Source organism: Galleria mellonella, unplaced genomic scaffold, assembly GCF_026898425.1.
Source record: "Galleria mellonella isolate WM207_F2 unplaced genomic scaffold, CSIRO_AGI_GalMel_v1 utg103, whole genome shotgun sequence".
Classification (NCBI taxonomy): domain Eukaryota; kingdom Metazoa; phylum Arthropoda; class Insecta; order Lepidoptera; family Pyralidae; genus Galleria; species Galleria mellonella.
The window spans coordinates 797,968-821,529 of NW_026441966.1; the positions used below are offsets into that span (position 1 = coordinate 797,968).

The window sequence follows — 23,562 nt, forward strand, 5'->3', positions numbered from 1 at the left end:
ATTTTATATATATATATATATATATATATATATATATATATAAAAAATATATAAAAATATATATAATAAAATAAAATATATATAAAAATAGGATAATTACTCAGAATTAAAATTGTTCGTATTTTATAGGTAATATTTAAATAAAGAAATAAATATTAGACATATCTTTAACAAAACAACTATTGTCTTCTTAACAAAGTCAATCTTTAATTGTGTCCAATATAAACTATGGACAATAAAGATTTTACAATATAGTACAATAATATTTTTTTTTGTATAATTAAAAAATACTATATAGAATAAAAATATAGTGACTGTATGAAAGAAACTTATTTACAATGTTTATTTATATAACATTTTGAATCAGTTTCATTCTACATCACGTTCAATTCATTTAATCATGCTCACATCAAAATAATTAAAAAAAAAACCGTTTGCAAACTCGCCTTGCCTAACACCGTCAAAGAGTATTATGTTATTACGTTCATGCGGAACCAGTTCTAAACAATGAACGTTGTTTCGGCTCCTACTGGTCTTGACAATGGCTAAAACTCTCATTTATATAACTGGTAACAACGAAGTGTCGAGGGGACTGAACTTCAACATGAAGGGTTTTAGAGATTTGGGCATTGCAGTTTGTTTTGACCGTTACAACATAAAAATTTAATTATTACTCACTAGCTTTTAGTCGCGACTTCGTCTGCGTGACCGAAATGAGTTAATTAACTTGGTTAATTACTATTAATCTACTGTCTATGTTCTTGCCTATCTCAAACAAGACGTAAGTACAGAAATTTATAAGCCGTTAAAGCGTTATGAGGTAAAAAACAGACTCACATGTATATTATTAATAAATAAGGATTTTCTGTTAAAAATCAAATCCATTAAAATGTAAGGAAATATACGCTCAATAATTTTATTAAATTACTAACTGACTCGGTAAACGTTTTACCATATACATTATTTCTAGAACTATACACGAAAATATATCGTATTATAGTTATTATATTCGATTGTCGTCATGCAACCCTATTGCGGCATATAAAAACTGCGATTAAACAACAGGGGTTGATCTTAAAAGCATGAAAATTTTAATTTGTATGTATTTTTCAATGCTAAATCATAATAAAATAAAAACTAAAAATAATTTTCATAAAAATAAAAAATAAATATTTAGGGGTGGGTCACCCTTATCATTGAGGGGTATGAAAAATAGATGTTGGCCGATTCTCAGACCTATCGGATATGCACACAAAATTTCATAAAAATCGGTAAAGCCGTTTCGGAGGAGTTTGGTAACAAACACCGTGACACGGGAATTTTATATATAAGATATATAGATCGTGTATATTTAGGTGCGATAAAATGAATCAAATTGATTTAAATCGAGATCGCGCGATCATGATAGCGCGCCTCTGTATTAAAACTTTGCCGAGCTTGAAAAAGTTTATGCATCAGTAATTTATAACCCAAAATAAGTTTAATATGATAATTTAATGTTAGCATTTTATTTGCGCTGTGTTTCGGTTTGAAGGGTGGGATATGGCGTGAATTTACGGGGTACAGAGGAATAACATCTGAGTCCTCAGGAATAGCAACGCATGGGGGGTATCACGGGCGAAACAGTATACTCTGTTATGTCCATGGTACTGCTCATGTCTATAGGCGACGGTTACCACTTTCCATCAGGTAGGCCGTCAGCTTGTTTGCCATTCTAAGTTGTATAAAAAAAAATTGCTACAAATCTTGTTTGTGAATAAATGCAGTAACTGTGCGTAGAGTTGATGGAGGTCGCAGCGTTAACTCATGTCGATTTACCCAGACTGTTTGGCCAGGTGTACCCACTTGCAGACATGATATTGTCTTTTGTTATTGTAATTTTTCTCGGAATATATTTTTTGTTACAATGAAACCTGATTAAATATGTGCTCGAATTATTACTATTGGAATAGTATGTACTCGTATATGGTAGACTCGCAGTGTATAGAATGGGCCACCATTTCCTTTCCCATGAGTGTCTTTAAAGGCGACTAAGGGAACTGAATGGTTGAAAGATGAGCAGCAGCGGCCCTATTAAAAACATCACCAAAGCCTAACACTGCGGTTGCCTGCCTTATAGAGAAGGCTTATGTTCAGCAGTGGTATGATGATGAAGATGATGAAATGATGACGAAAGAATCATACCACGTTCCTTAAGAATGTAAAGATATAAAGTATATATATATATAGAAGAAAGTAGAACTCACCGGCCGGGTTAACTTGCTGAGTAGTTGAACACCTTGGGTGCACCCTATGGCTTTGAATCCTTTTCCACACACCAACACTGGCTAGATTCACAATTAGCATGTAAAAGGCATGCGAATTTCCATAGATTTTCTAGTATTTTCTTCACTTAGAGTATGAGCGACACAAACTCAGGTACTAGCGACTGCCATAATGATATTTTTTGTTTTACATTCAAACACAGAGGTCGCTAGTCGGCGCTTATATTATATATATATATATATATATATATATATATATATATATATATATATATATATATATATATATATATATATTTATATATATATATATATATATATCTATCAGGTGGGTTGTTTAAACTGGTTTGCATAAGCAATATGTGACTAAAACTGATGGATTTTGAATTATTTAATTTTAAAAAGTTTTTTTTATACAACTTAGAATGGCAAACAAGCTGACGGTTCACCTGATGGAAAGTGGTAACCGTCGCCTATAAATATGAGCAGTAACATGGACATAACAGAGTATACTGTTTCGCCCATAATACTTCCCATGCGTTACCATTCCTGAGGAATCAGGTGTTATTCCTCTGTGTCCTGTAAATTCACTGCCATATTCCACCTTTGAAACCGAAACATAGCCATGCAAACATAACCGCTTTACGGTAGAAACACGAATGGGACAGAGGTGTCTAAGCAAGCGACTTTTGTACAGTCCCCTTGTGGTAAGATCCGCCACTATGGACTGTGATGCGTGTAACGGATTAATTAAAGAAATAATTAACTTATTTAATTGTTTTTTTAATCTTTCGCCTATAGAAATGAACTAAAAAATTTTATTTAGAGAAATCATACGAAAATTACAATAATGTAACTCGAAATATTGTTTTTTCAAAGCTAATGTAAAATACTAATTTATCTTTGAATCTATCGAAACCACCCATGTAGTTGTTTGGAGGAAATAAGTAACAACCAACTTGATTATATTATTGATTTTCATATAATGAGAGAATGACAGCAGAAATGAATGTGAGAAGTAAACGTCGCTGTCATGTCTGTACGTCCAGTGCGAAAGATAGAAAGAGGTGAAATATCTATGTACAATTAAATTAACCTACTTGATGGAAAGAAAGTAATGATGTTGACAAGTGGCTATGAGATGAATATTTACAATATTTATTTACAGACGCCACACCAAGCTGGAGTGGATCGCTAGCACTAAAAAAAAATTATTAAAAAAAAAATTAGAAATACCTACGATAATTATAATAAAAAATTACAATTATTGAAAATCTAATCAATTTTGGAAAAGAAAACAGGAAATAGGCAATAAACTTACGCGTTTTTTTTTTACAACACAGGGGGCAAACGATCATGCGGCTCACCTGATGGTAAGTGACTACCGCCGCCCATGATCACCCACAACACCAAAGGCATTGCAGGTGTGCTGCCGGCCTTTTAAAAAGGAATATACTCTTTTCTTGAATGTTATGTTGTCGTATCGGTTCGGAAATGCTGCTGCTGGAAGTTGATTCCAAAGAATGGCTGTGCGTGGAAGAAAGTGCCTTGAAAAATATAGTACTTAATTCGTTAATATCGTCCATTAAGTATACTTAACTATACATTTAGTACACTTAATAATATTTTACCGTATACAATATAGATTGATTGGAGATAAAATTAATTGTGCCACTTTTAACTTTATCGTACTTTTTACCGTGATAACATCTAATATTACAAGATGAGCTGTTCGTTTTGAGAATGGACCAATTAAGGCGCACCTCCTAGGTACCTGTATAACCGTCAATTAGGGAATAACTTTTAACATTTTACAACTTATTGTGTTTATAAGTATTATGGATAAAATCCAATCGATGCGTAGACAAAATTCATGTTTAACAATATTTTAATTTTTTATCACATCGATGGTGTAGTGGTGGTACGTTGTTTTGTGTGAGGTCCTAGATTCAATTCCCGGTTGGGCCAATTAAAAACGATCTTTTCGGTTTAGATTTCTTAAATATAGAAAAGGTAGTTTGACGGGTAATGCGTTATTTACTTATTTTTTAAAGATTTCAAAAGCATATGCTGTAAGTATAAAATGTTGTTTGTCATATCATTATAGAATTCAAAGATTTCCAAATACGTGAAATTAAAGTGAAGACCAGAGGGAGACTTTGTACAAAAGTCGTTTGCTTGGGCACTTCTGTCCTATTAGCGTTTCTACCATGAATCAGTTATATTTGCATGGCTGTATTTCGGTTTGAAGGGTGGGATATGGCAATGAATTTACAGGGTGCAGAGGAATAACACCTGAGTCCTCAGGAATGGCAGCGTATGGGGGGTATCATGGACGAAATAGTATACTCCGTTATGTCCATGATGCTGCACATGTCTATAGGCGACGGTTCCATTACGTGAGTCGTCAACTTGTTTGCCATTCTAAGTTGCATAAAAAAAAAATTATCTATTTCTTACATGTCTACACTATTACTTAATATATTGTATTGCAGTTTAGGCACCAATGTATTAATTGTAAATTAGATTTTAAACGCTAGATTTTCTACGCTATAAGGAGAAAGAGAACTGCGTCATTGCTTCACAGGGTTAGGACAAGCACCAACAGCATTCTAAAAGTAATAGGCGACAAATATAACTCGCCTATAATTGGGCATTTCATTCAGATGCTGATCTAGTCGATTGGGTCACATCTGGATGAACTGCTTAATTAAATTAATTTGCTTTTCTTTTTTTACTGACACAGTTTGTAAGAAAACTGTTACTAACAAAATGGACCAAATTGTAGTCTGAGTAATAAAGTATATTATTATTGTTATTATTATATTATTAAACATATTACAATCTGTTATTTTGTATAAGATATATTAACGTTTAGCTGAGTGAGCTCGAGAAAATATATGTGCTCATAAATGTTAGAAGCGGTACCGACATTTCGTCGTTCATTCTAACCGAGCTAACGGGATTGAAAGGAGCGTGATAGATGCGTGTGTTTGTCAACCTTCCGATAGTGATATATCGCCGCATTTCTCATCGGTAGGCCGGGACGTTATTTTGAAAAATGACTGGCTCCAATTCACCAATCACTTTAAGCATTCAATGTTGAACGCTATTCAATCGCTTTTTGACTTTTTTCCTTCTGCATTATCATTAGTTTCACCAAGCATTCTTTATTATAATATTTATCGTAGATGTATGAGTCATATTTATTTATATTGTTGCATAAAATTCTGTTGTTTTACTAACAAATTTGATATTTAAATAACCTACGAGTGTGCCACTAACTGTTATTTTCCTCAAATTTCGCATTTGTGAGTTTACTGTTTTTATTACCTATGCCTATATAAACATTATTTACTAATCAGTAACTTTGGGAAAGGGATTGTTAGTAATGGAGACTGAGAATCCCATTGCTAGCAATATACCCAACCAGGTCGACCTCCTCGCGGTTCCCCCTGGAAATTATCATGGTTAATTCCTGATGAATTCATCGTGATGGGCTAACTGGCCTGTTTTCATTCTCATCTATCACCCTTCACTGGTTCTCCTGGAAGAGATCGCTCTTAGCGATAAGGTCGCCCATTGTTTTCTCATTGTGATTATTTCTTGTAATTGTTTGTATTTATAACAAGTTTACTATTGTAATCTTTTGAAGGAAACAATAAAGAGTATCTATCTATCTATCTATCTATTATATAAGGTATATGAATTGATGTCAGGCAGGCGGCCAGTCGTAAAACTAAAAGCCAAATCTTTTTGTAATATGAATAAAACACATATTACGCCGACCACAAATAATAATTGGGATAAGGGTAGGGAGGTGATGATGAGGGAGACTTCACAAAAGTCGATTGCTTAGGTACCTCTGTCCCATTCGTGTTTCAACCGTGAAGGAGTTCTGTTTGCATGGCTGTGTTTCGGTTTGAAGGGTGGGATATAGCGTGAATTTACACGGTACAGAGGAATAACACCCGAGTCCTCAGAAATGATAACGCATGGAGGGTATCATGGGCGAAACACTATACTCTGTTATGTTCATGGTACTGTTCATGTCTATAGGCGACGGTTACCACTTTCCATCAGGTGGGCCGTCAGCTTGTTTGCCGTTTTAAGTGGTATAAAAAAAAGGTATATCAATTGATTTAAAAATATTGAGTTTATCAGAAAAACAACATCTCAATCTGTTGGCGGAATCTTCAATAACAATATAAAAGAGTATGTAAACAAGTACAGGTGAGTATGTAAACAAGTACAAGTACGTGAGAGAGGTTGATATTTGGTTTTGATAGAAACTCAATTATATGCCGCCGGCGTACTGCTGACTGTAGGTACTTGCCTACGCATCTAATCAATTCATGCCTAGAAAAATTATAAGTTAAAGGTAATTTAATTATGTGTTTAATTTAATTATATATTCATGTGTTTTACACTTTATTGCATCAAGTAGAAAAAAATACAGTAAATATTAATTCTAGATAACCTTTGAGTAGAGGACATTGAGAAAAAAAACAAAGGGTGGATGGTGCACTATTATATGTATATAAACATACATATAATTTTTTTTATACAACTTAGAATGGCAAACAAGCTGACGGCCCATCTGATGGAATGTGGTAACCGTCGCCTATAGACATGAGCAGTACCATGGACATAACAGAGTATACTGTTTCGCTCATGATACTCACCATGCGTTGCCATTCCTGAGGACTCAGGTGTTATTCCTCTGTACCCAGTAAATTCACTGCCATATCCCACCCTTCAAACTGAAACACAGCCATGCAAACACAACAGCTTCACGGTTGAAACACGAATGCGACAGAGGTACCCAAGCAATCGACTATTGTACAAAGTCTCCCTCTGGTAGTAGTAATTTACTATCTAAATCTATAAATTCGTAGATAGATATGATTGATTTTATACACGTATATGTATTTTTTCTAGATATTTTACTCTTATTTATTACATTCATTTATTAAGAATGAAATAACAGTTTAACGCTAAAATTTTTAATACTGTAATTGTTTTGTTTTTATTTGATATATGCCCATATATTCGTTTGAATATAGTAATCTAAAAACTAGAATAAAAATATATTCTAGGGAGGCTTTGTACAAAAGTCGATTGCTTGGGTACCTCTGTCCCATTCGTGTTTCTACCGTGAAGCAGTTGTGTTTGCATAGCTGTGTTTCGGTTTGAAGGGTGAGATATGGCGTGAACTTACTGGGTACGGAAGAATAACACTAGAGTCCTCAGGAATCACCATATCAAGTCATCATCATGGTCATTGCCGTATTTAATTCTATTTTCTATTATTTATTATAGTCCCTTAACAAGGCGTATATGTACCATTAGATATATCTCTGCCTACAGATGAAAGCCTCAAGGGGAAAATGGATCGTTAGCAATGGCGTGAATTTACTGGGTACGGAGGAATAACACTTGAGTCCTCAGGAATGGCAACGCATGGGCGGTATCATGGGCGAAACAGTATACTCTGTTATGTCCATGGTACTGCTAATGTCTATAGGCGACGGTTACCACTTTCCATCAGGTGGGCCGTCAGCTTGTTTGCCATTCTAAGTTGTATAAAAAAAATACTAAAGATGTTTGCCTTATAGATAAATATTCCAGGTAGAATAGAGACATAATAATAAATAAATAGTAGAGAGTAATGAAAGCGATTTGATTTGATAATGCAAGCAGAATATAGTACAAAAATAGTAGAATACCTATCTATATGTTTATCTTTAATATTTTTCGATTAGTTTCCATAAAATTCTTAGCTAAAGTCGATCGTTACTGGAATAACAGTGGGTATTAAAGAGAAAATTGCTTTCCCAGCTGCCTGGACCCCCGATGGGAGCAGTCGAGTATTCTCGTATACTTATGTATACTTTTTATAACAGTTACCTTAATCGCAAAACTAGTGGTTGCAGTAATTTTGCGCTGTTAGAAACTGACGAGAAACTTTTTTAGTTTTTTTTTTAATTTATTTATGCAGAGAATTGAAAATCTTTCAGAAGTTATGTAAAATTACACTCGAATAAGCGCCAATAGGATTATTGTAACGTTATAGAGAATTTTTTGAGAAAAAATGTTTTAATAACATAATAAATATTGATATTATAAAAGAAGAATTTGTTTTCTTAAGAAAAAATGCCTTAATTATAGAATAAATACTGATATTATGAAAAAGGAATTTGTTTTCTTACGCAGTTTGTTATAATATTACGATAGGTTATAAATGTCTGACAGATTTCATCTTTCAAGGTGTTCTCAAAAAAAAACATTTGTTTTCTCCGACGCTACTGATTAGAGAAACAGAGAAATTAACTCTATTATACGTAACCTTATATTATACTTGCAAATACATTCGATCAGAATTATTACATTTATTTCTTGCATTCATGGATTACAATGATCTTACACGGGTTTACAATGGCCAGCTCCTTACAGAATACTCTGCCGAGTGTTGCAATGTGTCACATCTTTAATTGCCATTAAAAATTATAATTCTGACAATGTATTCCATTTTAAAATTGTCTATTTCTTCACATGTATTAGATTGAATAGCAATAAAAAATGTAGACATATATTGCATTTAAGGAACCGCGGAACGTCGACGACGCGCGACGTCGCGCCAATTAGCCGGACATAATACGACGATAAATATTCACACGGATGTTCCGGTGAACTGCTTCCATGTTATCGACTTATTACTATACGTGCTGACTGCACAATGAGCTGGAACTGTCGTAGAGTAATGAGTAAAGTAGTATGGTCCCGGCATAGAATAGGTCACCCCTTTTCTTTCCCATGAATGTTTGTAAGAGGTTTCCGATGAATTGTAAGAGGCGACTAAGGGCGAGGGATGGGCAGCAGCATCCCTCTTAAAACATCTCCAAAGCCTAACTGCGGTTCCAATCCGCCTGCCGTGCCCACCCCAGAACCAACTAGCACCCACTTCAATTTGCAAACAAAGCTTCGTAAAGACACGTCATATGCAATTTTTTTAGAGTCTAGGCTACTTCTTGAAAGTAATCTCAAATACGCCAATACGTATTTGTATTATTTACAGTTTAAATTTTAAAGATTTTTTAAATCAAAATGTTAATTAAATTTCAATCGTAAAATGTAAATAATAGTAAGTATTTATCTTCAAGAAAAATAGTTCGGGTTTAGAGCCACAAAGCGGCGCAAATGTAAATAATATAGTAGTGCTCCAAGTGCGCAGGCAACGTGGGAAACGCACTTTTATCACGATTTGAATAATCAAATGCAATTATCAATTCATTTGAATATCAAAACGTTGATAGAGCCGATCGCACTTGCCGTAAACTTACGTACATGAATAATTCATAACAATTACTAATTAATTCAAAGTATAACTCCGCCACCGAGATTTGTTTTGTGAAAAAGAGTAAAAAGTCTTTCTCGGTACGTGTGCCCTTCTGCGGTGGTTCTATGGAAGGCCGGTTGGCCACTCGACCGGTTCTCGTAACAACTTTTGGAATGATATCTCGCGTTTTAAAATATTTCCATACAGTTTGGAGCCCGTTCGTGCTCTTTCGTTATATGGCTCTTTGTAACGTTCGCAACGAATTTAAATTACAATACAATGCACCTGTTGTTGTGAATGTATTGAGGTTTAAATAAAGTATGCTTATTATTGTAATGATAGGGTAATCAGGAATAAGTCTTCAATGCTCCCATTTTGCCAACATATGGGTATTTATAGATTTTTTTAATCTTGTTGTTTTGGTGTGTATAATACATGTCTATATTACGCTATTTAATATTAGCATTGCACTTGGGGATTGCACCATTGAAGCCTGGGCGGGTCGCTAGTGTAGTATATAATTTACTTCTCACTTTGGAACGTTACCATTCCATTATCATCAATAAAAAAAATTACCAAAATTGTTTTTAATACGTATGTTTAGCATTTTTTTCGCTTTTTTAATTTACTTTTTTAAGATTTTTAGAAAAAGGCAGAACATATTTTTAAATTAAAGTTTTTTCTATTTTTTGTGAGATAAACAGTCAATGTCGTAACACAACGGCCTCGTTTCTGTATTTACATGTTATGATGATAAAAACAGGAACATTTTAATTTGAAAATGGTCTCGAGACGTGATGGCTCGCAAATTATTTGCCAAACACGTTTCCAAGCAGTGTCTTGTGCATCACTCTGTATCAATGTTCAACGGATTTGTATCTTGTGATTTATTTTATTTACATCTAAACTAATATTATAAAGAGGAAAGATTTGTATTTTTTTGTGTGTATGTAATGAATAAACTCAAAAACTACTATGCCGATTTCAAAAATTCTTTCACCATTAGAAAACTACATTCTCCCTGAGTAACATAGGCTATATTTATTGCTAGAAAAGATTAGGAGTCCTTACTAAAACTTTAGTAATGTAACTTAAGGTGTAAAAAAAAATGCTATAAAATATCTTTGGTCGCGTGCGCTGCGATAACTATCAGTGATGGAGCAAAAGTATGTTCTACAATATTGAAGAAAATATCAATAACTACAAAAAAGTTTGCGATACTATATGTCCAACTATTATCGTTATGTCACAATAACCACTTTTTAAAATGTTGTAAAAATCTCTACCCGTGCGAAGCCGGGCCGCTAATACTATAATATTACAAAGACAAAAGATATGTTTTTGTTTGTTTGTTTGTATTGGATAAACTCAAAAAGAACTCAATCGATTTTAAACATTTTTTTACCTATAGAGCGATAAATTATCAGCGAGTAACATAGTCTATATAAATTTTTTTAATTGAAGATCCCTACGAAAATCGTTAATTTGTAACCTAAAGTATCAAAAATTTGGCCATTAAAACTAATATAAACTCAAACTCACCAGAGGGAGACTTTGTACAAAAGTCATTTGCTTGGATACCTCTGTTCCATTCGTTTTTCAACCGTAAAGCAGTTGTGTTTGCAGGGCTGTGTTTCGATTTGAAGGGTGGGATATGGCGTGAATTTACTGGGTACAGAGGAATAACACCTGAGTCCTCAGGAATGGCAACGCATGGAGGGTATCATGGGCGAAACAGTATACTCTGTTATGTCCATGGTACTGCTCATGTCTATAGGCGACGGTTACCACTTTTCATCAGGTGGGCCGTCAGCTTGTTTGCCATTTTAAATTGTATAAAAAAAATATAAGTTATAAAGGAAACACTCATAACTATTTATCACGCAAAATTGTATGAAAAAGTTAATCCGCTTTTCTCAAAGCATTGGTACAGAGACGCTCTATCTATATAGTCTAAGTTTGCGTGTAATGTAGGCTATATAATATTTAAAAAAAAATTAGAAGTTTCTACGACAAATAGCTTATTGCTACTAAACTTCAACCAATAGTATTAAAAAGTATTAAAAATTTGCCTATTAAAGCTATACAAAATATTTATATTTCTATCTATCTCCCCGTGTGAAGCCGGGGTACATCACTAGTATTCGATAAGTTCATTTATTGTTATTAAATTTCTCCTCCACTGACATTAAACTCGTAAAAATGAAAGTTTACAATGATGTTTGAATATTTTATTACTTAATTACATTAAATCGTCCAATTGGATTTAGATAAAATATGATATATATTGGCCGCGTGGTCCCGGCATAGGAGAGGCCACCTCTTCCTTTCCCGTGAGTGTCGAAAGAAGCAACTAAGGGAGGAGGGATGGGCAGTAGTGTCTCTCTTTAAACCTAACCAAAGCCTAACTGCGGTTGCCAATCCGCCTGCCAAGCGTGGCAATTATGGGCAAAATCCCCCAAAAGAGGGTAGTCTATGTTCAACAGTGGACAGGTGATGATGATCATGTTATATTTAGAGGTTGTTGTGTATGTACTTGTAGCTATATATACGTATACTTGTGTGGCTGCGCACACTACGACCTTGATACTTGGCATTTAATTTTTTTAAAACAATTTAGAATGGCAAACAATCTGACGGCTCACCTGATGGAAAGTGGTAACCGTCGCCTATAGACATGAGCAATACCGTGGACATAACAGAGTATACTGTTTCGCCCATGATACCCCCCATGTGTTGCCATTCCTGAGGACTCAGGTGTTATTCCTCTGTATTGTTCGCATATTTATCAAATGTTAACCATATCTTAGACAAATATTTAGAATATTGGTATTCTAGTTCAAGCTAAAGCCGAGGAATACTGGAATACAGCCAGCGTTTTATATAATGCTTTCATCTAGCCAGGGAACCAATCTCCTGCAGTTTATTTATTGCTCTTGTAAAGTTTTATGGCTTGCATCACTTTACTCGTTTATTACGTGTCATTACTACGGCTAATCAACAGTGGGATGGCTCCGCATGAAATATAGCTCCTGATAGCCCCTTATATGTAACAAACAGTAAGTATGTCGGTATATCTTCATACATTGTTGGAGATAGACAGCTACATATTTTGTGGGTACGATTTCGGTAGAGATTGTTTTTTTTTTATTTGTAGATTTTTAGCAAACCAAATAAAATCGAATATTTGATTTAATCATATCTTTATTTTACAAGTAGACTCTTGCGGGTATTTTTATACTTTTACGTTTTCTTTTTTGATGTCTTGCGAATGTTTTCCGATCATGATTCTTATTTATATTATATATAGTTTGTTTGTTTGTTACCTTACTCTATCACACTGAAAGAAAGAAAGAAGAAGAGAAGAAACAAAGAAAGATAGAGTAAGAAACAGTGTGATTAGAGAGAAGTGTGGACTGAAAGACGATGTAGTGACAAAAATCGAATAAGGAATGTTGCGTTGGTTTGGTCATTTGGAGACGATGGATGAAAGAAGAATTACGAAAGAGATTTATCGAGCAAGAATGAATGGAGATGTCGGTAGGGGCCGCTTCAGACGGACGTATGTCGACCAAATAGGCGACGTGCTGAAGGAGGGCCAAATTAAAAGTACCCGTAGCCGGCGAGCCTGTATGAAAAGATTAATGAATGTGGAAGAAGCGAAAGAGGTTTGTTTGAATCGAAGCATTTGGCGTTCCATTGTTTCTGCCTACCCTAATGGGAGACAGGCGTGACAGATATCTATGCATGGATGTATGTTTGTTACCTTATATCGCCTTAATGACTTAACCAATTACTATGAAATTTGGTATACACGTACCACTCGTGTATAGGATAGAGATGTTTTAGGCTACGTTTTATCTTGGTCAGTAAACATATCCTGGTCCTATTGACGGGTGGCGTTCTTATTATTTGTCGTGCTTTGTCATTCTTGACCACTAAGGTGTTTTTTTTAATGGATGATAATGGAATTGTAACCGCGCTTGCGCTTCCAGGAGGAAACGCGTGGAGGTCGACATAATAGGGTTGATTGCTAGCAGTAGGGTTTCTTGTCCCCATTATAAGCAATCCTTTCCCCCATGATGAATCTTTCTCCTCCCACCACTAAAGTTTTCACACCCTGTAATCAGACTGCCGTATACTACTTTAAGCAAATAAAAATTTTAATACAATCATGCAAACGCAGCTGGTAGTCACTATTAGTTACCAGAGGGAGACTGTACAAAAGTCGATTGCTTGGGTACATCTGTCCCATTCGTGTTTCTACCGTGAAGCAGTTGTGTTTGCATGGCTGTGTTTCGGTTTGAAGGGTGGGATATGGCGTGAATTTCAGTTCATATTTCAGGGTACAGAGAAATAACACCTGAGTCCTCAGGAATGGCAACGCATGGAGGGTATCATGGGCGAAACAGTATACTCTGTTATGTCCATGGTACTGTTCATGTCTATAAGCTACGGTTACCACTTTCCATCAGGTGGGCCGTCAGCTTGTCTGCCATTCTAAGTTGTATAAAAAAAAATTAAAAAAATTAATATAAATATGGATCAATGTAAAAAATCAAGTATCTTGATATTCAAGTCTTGCCTATATGTAGTTTGCAGATCTGAACTTGTGGGAGCATAGCCTGAGAGTTAGCGGGTTTCATCCCAGGTGTATTATTTTGCGGATAGAATGATGTAATACATCTCGAGAATGTTTAAGGATTCCCTGACCTTAACAAGTGTATGCTACATTTTATATTGACTGTTAAATAAATTGGATAGAAAATGAATTTGTAAGCATTATCTTTCGAAATTACTCAGCTTGTTCATTGCATGCTTATAGTCGAATTTTGTTTGTCTGTTGTTTGCATTTTATGTGTTTGTAATTCTGAATCGATTTGGATACTTCATTTTGCAATCGACAGGGCTTGCTCTTCTGTTAGTTTTATATTATTTTTGTCAAAATTATATAAGTTGTTAATTTCTTCAGTAAAGTCCTAAGTAGCTTTAAATTATGTTTTTAAATTAACTATGTCCTAGTTAGTTATAACTTGACAATTTAATATAAATAAATTCTTGTATCGCCGGATTGTTTTGAAGCCCCCGGCGCTAAATGTAGGCCATCCCATTAACAATCTGATTTAGTGCTTCTGTAACTGTATTTTGTATGAATTGATACCCGTAGATCACTGTAGATATCGCCCTAAATACAACTAGTGTATCTACAATATAAATATTAAAGATTGTAATTTGAATTGTTTTTCTATTTTAATATCTTTATTATCGTAATGCCAATTTTTTTTTATACAACTTAGAATGGCAAACGAGCTGACGGCCCACCTGATGGAAAGTGGTAACCGTCGCCTATAGACATGAGCAGTACCATGGACATAACAGAATATACTGTTTTGCCCATGAGACCCCCCATGCGTTGCTATTCCTGAGAACTCTTACCACTTTCCATCAGGTGGGCCGTCAGCTTGTTTGCCATTCTAAGTCGTATAAAAAAAAGCTATATATTATTATTTACAAAATTCGAAATTGACACGCATATCTATTGTTTCCTTTCGGTTTGCCTTCACGACCCTAGTCTTCTAAGTTCCTTTGATCACTATACATATATTTCCACTTTCCATTCCTGGTTTCCTTTGTCGCCCACATTATCTGTCCTATAATAATCTTAGTCAGCGCTTTTTTGCACAAATATTAATTATTGTTATTTCAACTGTTAACTAACAAATATATAAGGGTTTATTTCTTAATAGTGTCTTAAAGATATCCTGGCGATAAAAAGTAATGGTGACATATTTTATGGGTGGCAGAGGGATTGTTAGTAATGGGGATGTTATGTCTTATCTGGTCCACCTTTACGCAGTTCCCTTTGGAAATCATCGTGTTTAATTTTTTCTTAATCAATCACAATGGGCTATTTGACCTGGTTTAATCCTCACCTATCCACTCGCTGGTGTCCCGCCAGAGTATACCGATAGCGCAGGTGTGGTTACCATTCCATTATCATACATACAAATGGACGTATTGTACGTAGTTGTAGTAGGTATATATTTCTTATGTAAACCATTATATTTATCATAATATATGATGCTTATAAAAATTTAATCGTAATAGAGACCTAATGCATTTATATATATAATTTACTAAAGAAATAAATGACTTAATGCTTCCGCAGTTCATTCAAGCTAGTAATACTTACCTCACTGTAGACTGAACGCTTTCTTTTTAAATAGTTTGACGCGCGTTGTATGTATCCCTTCACATGTCTCATGCTCGGTCACACATGCCCCGTAATGGCGTCGTCCCACTGCGATACTCGTCTCTATAGCGTAATGTTCACGTAATCGTTCATTGTGGTTCGAACAAATAATAGTCATTACTATGCCATTAGAGTTATAGGCAACTCATGCGGCTACCAGTTTCACTATCGGGGAGTTATGGCATACACATTTCCAAATTAAGATTTAGACACCAGAGGGAGACTTTGTCCCATTTGTGTTTCAACTGTTAAGCAGTTGTGTTTGCATGGCTGTGTTTCGGTTTGAAGGGTGGGATATGGCGTGAATTTACAGGGTACAGAGGAATAACATTTGAGTCCTCAGGAATGGCAACGCATGGGGGTATAATGGGCGAAACAGTATACTCTGTTATGTCCATGGTACTACCCATGTTTACAGGTGACGGTTACCACTTTCCATCAGGTGGGCCGTCAGCTTGTTTGCCATTCTAAGTTGTATAAAAAAAAAGATTAACGTGCACTGAAATTTAAGAAATAAATACCACGCTATCACACCTGGTCTTCAAGCTGAGATATCCTATCTTACAAAGAAAGTAAACAAGCAACTAACATTTGGGAGCACAACCCAAATATGTGACTAATTGATGTCTAATAAAGAATTTAATAAAAAAAAATCGTTTAAATAATCAGTGGCGAAAGTGTGGCAACTAAATATATTATCGAAACGAGATAGTGGCTCGGCGTCATCTGTCGGCAACCGTCATTGTATAATTACGCCATCTGCCGCAACGGGGGCCGGTAGCAATCAATCTTGCGGTAACTGCTGGCGAGTGACGTGGCGCTAACTTGCCTTTTCTATATCAAGGGACTCACTCTCAGGTGATATATATTGGATAAGGGTTGCTATAGATGCGCAAAAGGGATTGACGTCATTATCGTTAGATGATTTTGTAGAATCATTGATCTCTTTTTGATTTATTTATCTTTTATGTTAACACTCAAGCTACTTAGTTAATAAAAGTGCCAAAAATACTCTCAAACTTGACCTGATGTTCTATTATAAACTTTTATATATGTAAATGCAAGCTTTCTGTCGAAAGTGTGTGTGTTAGAAACGCTTTCATTCATACTATAAAATTTTACTTCTAGTGAAGCAAAGGTTTCGTTATATCTTATTTATCTCTACATTATTTTCTTTATTATATTTCTAGTAACGATTTCAATGGGTTTTTTTTCAATCTGTAAAACTATCAAGTTTATAATAAGCCTCCTAAGTTCTGATGCCTAAACGTACATTTCTTAACTTTGTAATTACTTTAATCAACACCAACTAAGAACTTTATGCGCGAAGCAACGCGTATCACCTCTGATCAGAACATAAAATAAAATAAAACATATAATAAACAAATATAAATAAACATACAACCATGAATGTTGTTCAGCGAACATACTCAATACGCATTATCAACCAGAATCCGATAACTAGAGTAACTAGCGTGGCCTTTCCAGAGACTGCTCTACAATTACGACAAAATAGAAGTCTTTAAAAACATAACTCTATGTTACAGTTGTTTCTTATTTGCCTCGTCTCGTCTCGTCTAATGCTTATTTTTTTAATTCATTTGTTACAAAAAATGTGATAAATGAAAAACCGTTTGAGCGTTTTTGTGCAAACTTCTCATAAACCATCTACTAAATAGTCCGAACAAAGCGTAAACATTTGGTTTGGATAGGTGAGCCCGTGCTTGAGTTATTATATAAATTACAACGAAAAGTGGCATTAATTTATATATATTATCATACCTACTTGTACAACAATTAGTCCGTTACCCTAAGGTTGTATTGAAAAGACTGCTTTCAGCAATAAGATCGCCTTACTGTACTTATACCACTGAATGGTTACTATTATTGTCTTGCTTATTTCCTATATTGTATAATGCAAATAAAGTATACTCATTCATTCATAATAAACAGACCTAAAATTTTATATTCTTTTATATTTATTCCCTTGTATAGCGCCAAATGAGCGAATAACTTTTATGGTCTATAGATTGGGTAACTCCAACAAACTTATTAATATATGCTAATTTATACAGTGTTACAACGATCAGTTATTTTATATATTTCGAAAGTGGTTAACATTTATATTATTATTATATTAACATAACATAAATTAACATAAAAATTAAAAATTTTATTAACATCTTGATAGAAATAGTGTTTAGAACCGGTGCCGAAATTATATTTATAAATCACAACTCTAGTAATTATGGTATCACAGTATTCATTTATTTATTTTTTAAATGGATGATAATGAAATAGTTACCCCGCTTAACCTATCGGTATGCACTGGCGGGGCACCAGTGAGGGATGATTGGTGAGGATGAAAAGGCAGGTCAGTCAGTTAGCTGTCGTGATTCGTGATTAATTCCACTGTAAATTAGTCACAATAATTTCCAGGTGGAACCGCGTGGAGGTCGACCCGATACGATATATTGATAGCAATAGGGGCTAACCTCTCCATTACTAACAATCCCTTTCCCCCAGTATTCGTTTATTGGACTACTACAAAGTTATAGTGTACTAGCTTTTACCCGCGACTTCGTCTACTTGTCTGGGAATTGTTTGCTAACCGGAATAAAAAATAGGCTATACCTATCATTCTACATTCCAAATAGTACGTGTATACCAAGTTTAATAGTGATTGGTTGGTTAAACAAACCAGAGGGAGATTTTGTGCAAAATTCTGCTTGGTGTTCGCATGGCTGTGTTTCGGTTTGAAGGGTGGGATATGGAGTGAATTTACAGGGTACAGAGGAATAACACCTTAGTCCTCAGTAATGGTAACGAATGGGGAGTATCATGAGCGAAACAGTATACTCTATTATGTCCATGGTACTGCTCATGTCTATAGGCGACGGTTACCACTTTCCATCAGGTGGGCCGTCAGCTTGTTTGCCATTTTAAGTTGTATAAAAAAAATCACATTTATATTATTAGTATGAGTACGTTTATATAATTTATAGAGTTTTTAGTCTTTCAACCAACTTTAAAAAAGAAGGAGTTTCTCAATTCGGTTGCATTTATTTAAAGTTTGTTATGAGGTAGAACTCCGTCATATATAAACCGATTTGGAAAATTCCTTTTTTTTATCTGAAACGATATACTTACAGATTGGTTGTATAGATATTTTATCAAAATCGATAGAGTAGTTTGATTTTTAGAGTAAAATAACTGATTTCACCACAACTGATGTCGTTTTTTGGGACATAATCTTTAATTATCTAATATACCTAACAGTTAGACGTTATATTTGGCCAGTTATTTGTAAATTCGGTTTAATATCATTATCATTTTAGCCATTAACCGTGCACTGCTGAACCGAGGAGGCCTATCCTCCAAAAAGGGGGGCTTGTCAACAGTAGCCACGATTGGCAGGCGAATTGGCAACCGCAGTTAGGTTTTAGAGTAATTTAAAGAGGTATGCCGCTGCTCATATGTCGCCCATTAAGTTTAACATATTATTGTATTATTATTTGTATCTCGCGGTATTATTCGTGTGAATTAGGGTACCAAGTGGCCACCTTATGTGTTAATTTGTCCTAAATTTACTATGTGCAATATCTGTTCAAATTTAATTCAAACGTTATTGTGTAACGAACATTCAAACACCTTTTCAACATTAATGGAATATAAAGAGGCCATTAGGCATTTAGTAATCATTTGTTATATTGTATATGCCATCCATGTAGAAGTTTCATTCTATTATTGTTTATTCAGCTAATTAACTGTGAAAAACTTAGCTAATAAATTTATTATATACTAGTTATTTCCTCGCGGCTTTAGAATTCAGAATAAAAAAAGAAAAACATATAAAAAACAAAATGAATGTAGCAGTGTTTGTGTAAAGCTTCCAACTCAGCATATGTCGCAGTTTCAAATCTTAAGCTACGACACTGATTTTCAGTAGGCATGAGGGGTATCATGAACGAAACAGTATACTCTGTTATGTCCATGGTACTGCTCATGTGTATAGGCGATGGTTACCACTTTGCATCAGGTGGGCCGTCAGCTTGTTTGCCATTCTAAGTTGTATAAAAAAAAAGTTTACTATTGTAATCTTTTGGAGGAAAGAATAAAGAGTATCTATCTATCTATCTATCTATCCGTGCAAATTTCATTCAAATCCGTTTAGCCGATTAATCATGAAAGAGTAATATACATCCATTCATATATATGCACAAATTTTTGGATTTATTACAGTAGTAAGAATAATAGCTATTAATTTGGCTGTCTCAGAATACCGGCAATTTTATCGAAGACACAAATCATACAGGAGTAAAAAATTACTGTTTTTAAAAATCATCGTTATTTTTGATTACATTTTAAAATTAGTCATTCATTCAATCAGTATACTTAAACAACATTTAGACTTGCGATATGAGCACAATCATTGTAATGATGCCGCGGGCGGTCGCCCACAGTAATGACAGGTTTGAGTGCACTGGTGCAGAACTCTATGCACAGGTCGTGATTTATCGAACGTTACCGTAGAACTATTATACTACACTATTTCGTGCATCATTGTACTATGGTGGTATAATTTTGACTGTGGATATATTATTTCTACTTGTGTTTTATTTGAGTAAATTTGTACAGTTATAAAAAAGCATATTTATTTATTTAAGGAACACCAACAGCATATTGCATTATAACATATAGGTATAACAAACATTAAAAATAATACAATATTAATGCACATGCCTATTATAGGTATTCACAGCATTCGCTTTAACATAATTATACAGTGCAAGAAATTTAAGTAAATAATAAAAATAAACATGTAACCTAAGTGGTGAGCAATATCAGAAAATAAGATTATGAGTGAATTGAATTAAAAAAATATATATTATGACAATTAGAATTAATTTTCATAAGATTGTTGTACCAAGTGCAATGCACTAGCAATTTCTCTAATGTTGCGGATGCATATGGCTAATCACTTATTATTAGGTAGTGAGAGGTATTATACAGTGAGGTATGTATGTACACTTATGATTAGTAAATTATCTACCAATTTCCATGCAAAAAATCTCTTGAAAGTTTACATAGTGTCTTGAGGAGTCAGTCGGTGAGGAGTAAACTCAGGCGAGTTGGGGGGAAGGGGATTGTTAGTAATGGAGACTAAGAATCCCATTGCTAGCAATATACCCAACCAGGTCGACCTCCATGTGGTTTCCCCTGGAAACTATCATGGTTAATTCCAGATGAATTTTATCATGATGGGCTGACTGGCCTGTTTTCATCCTCACCTATCAACCTTCACTGGTGCTCCGCCAGCGTATCCCGTTAGCGCAGGCGGGGTTACCATACCATTTTAACTCATCAAAAAAAACTCAGGCGAGTCACAGAAAACTCTACTACCAGTTGTGGTACAAATAATCTACACCATACAACGCGAAAGGAATTATAAGATTAAATATTTAAAACGTATAGTACCGAATAATAACCGATATAAATAGCTAGTTATTGTTAATTTAAAAAAAAATTTCTTAGCGGATACTTAAATTATAAACTTATGTTTAAAATTTCAGCTTTCGTAAACTTAGCAGTTTTGGCTGTCTGTGGGCAGTCAATCAGAATAAACTATTTCTAAATACAGTCTATTTTATAAATACAGATTACAATACAGTATGATTCACGATAGTTATTATTCAACAAGATTAAAATACTTTCGAAATATCACAAACAAAAGGACGTGTGTACAATATGAATGAATATTAGTGTAAATTCAAGTAGCGGTCGCGAGGCTCATTCGTTTTGACGTTTACGACTTGTAGACCGTCCATAACGGAGGTGCTCGTGGACCGCGCATGTTAATTGTCGTTAACGACCCTAAATATATTTTAAAACATATAAAATGGATAATAAAATGCTAATTTCAGATTAATACACGTATAAATTTGGTAATAAATTATAATATGACACAATAAGTATCGCTTTGCTTTTTGGCAAATCTTATCATTCCCAAGTACTTAATGAAATTAAAATTTGATTTTACATATTCAGATTTCGATGTGACTTTAAACATAAAATGCTAATAAATAGAGAAAAGTAATGTTAGCACACTTTACTCAAAAGGAAACAAAAGTAATGGTGCCATTGTTGAATGTATAAAAATTAAGCAAAAGTCGTTTGATTAATGGACGTATAAAAAGAGACACTCAATTCTTAGAAACAACTTCATTAATAATATATGAAAATATAAAGTATTTATATAGCTACTACTGATAAAAATATAACATTTGTCTGCTATTATAAAATGATACAAAAGAAAACAAGAATGTTAGTAGAATAACATTTATTGGTGATGTTTTTTTCAACTGATGTTCTTAAGCATTCATTGTTCTTTATAAAATCTAAATAAATATAAACTGTTTAAAGCTGTAAACAAATTGTTAAATGTTATTATTATTATTATTTAAAACTTGTAATATAATATTTGGATGAAATGCAACTCAAATTGCAATAGGCGGCTGCACGAGCAAATGCATTTGCATGCGATCAGATTTCAGATGTGTCCTTCACTGCATAACTCTAAGACAACCTGTCTATTTGTCATATTATTTTGTGCAATTTAAAACATATTAACATAATGTGTACATCAGAGTATTTTGTAATTTTTATTTTATATTTTGCATAATGAAAAATTAAACTAAATAAATAAATTCTTAATTTATTTATGTACAATAGTTTGATCTTACTTCATGGTTACATTTGAAAGTAAGTTTGTCATAAAATTAACTATACTCATAGTATGTGGGATGCAGAAAAACATAGGCGTCTTTTAATCCGTATTTTTAACGAAGATGCGGGTAATAATTAGTAAAGTAATAATTATATATAAATTTCCAGGTAACAGTGTATCACTAACAGCTTTATCTAAGATAAATTGGTAATTAATGCTCCTTTCCACTCAGGGTTTGCTGGAAGAGAACTCTTACCGAGTTAAGTTCGCCTGTTGTACATCTTTATTTAATATATATTATATATTTGTAATTTTTTGTGTACAATAAAGTATAAATAAATAAAAAAATAAAATAATCAATATTATTTTTTATTTATTTAAACTTTAATGCAAAGTAAAATTCTATGTGTTGTACATTTGGCGGACTTAACACCAGACGGTGTTCTCTACTAGTCAACCATTGGATAAACCGAGAAATACGAAGGCTGTGCATTTTTGAATAGAGGAAAAATAAAGCAATGAATAATTAATTCATATAATATAAACATACACATAAATAAATAAATACATACACAAATAAATATATAAAATATTACTATATAAAACAATTAAATAAAACAACTGCAATAGAAGAATAAATAGTAATCTATGACTCAAACGGAGTAACCAGCAGGAGAAGTTTAAAGGGAAAGTGATTTTTCTAAGAAATAGGTGCGCAATTTGTGTTTAAAAGCTGGCTTGCTTAGGGTAGATCTTATGTCAAGCGGAACAATCTACACAAAAATATAAAAGAATTAGGAAACAGTCTGTTTCCTAACTATTTTATAAGGCCACCATTAGTTAAATAATGAATCATCATTAAGTGTATGATTAATTGTATGATTGTAGTGTAACTGTTACAAGTCCGTTTATAATTGTAGTTAATTGCTGGCTTTAGATTTAATATTCCGTTATCTAGATGGAACTGCGCGCTTATCAG

At 33.9% G+C, this 23,562-nt stretch overlaps 1 protein-coding gene across 1 annotated transcript in view; it reads left to right on the forward strand.

Moving 5' to 3' along the window:
- Window positions 1-23,562, forward strand: part of LOC113510062 (uncharacterized) — a 118,335-nt gene that overhangs the window by 20,109 nt on the left and 74,664 nt on the right. The gene's annotated exons all lie outside the window — the stretch shown is intronic.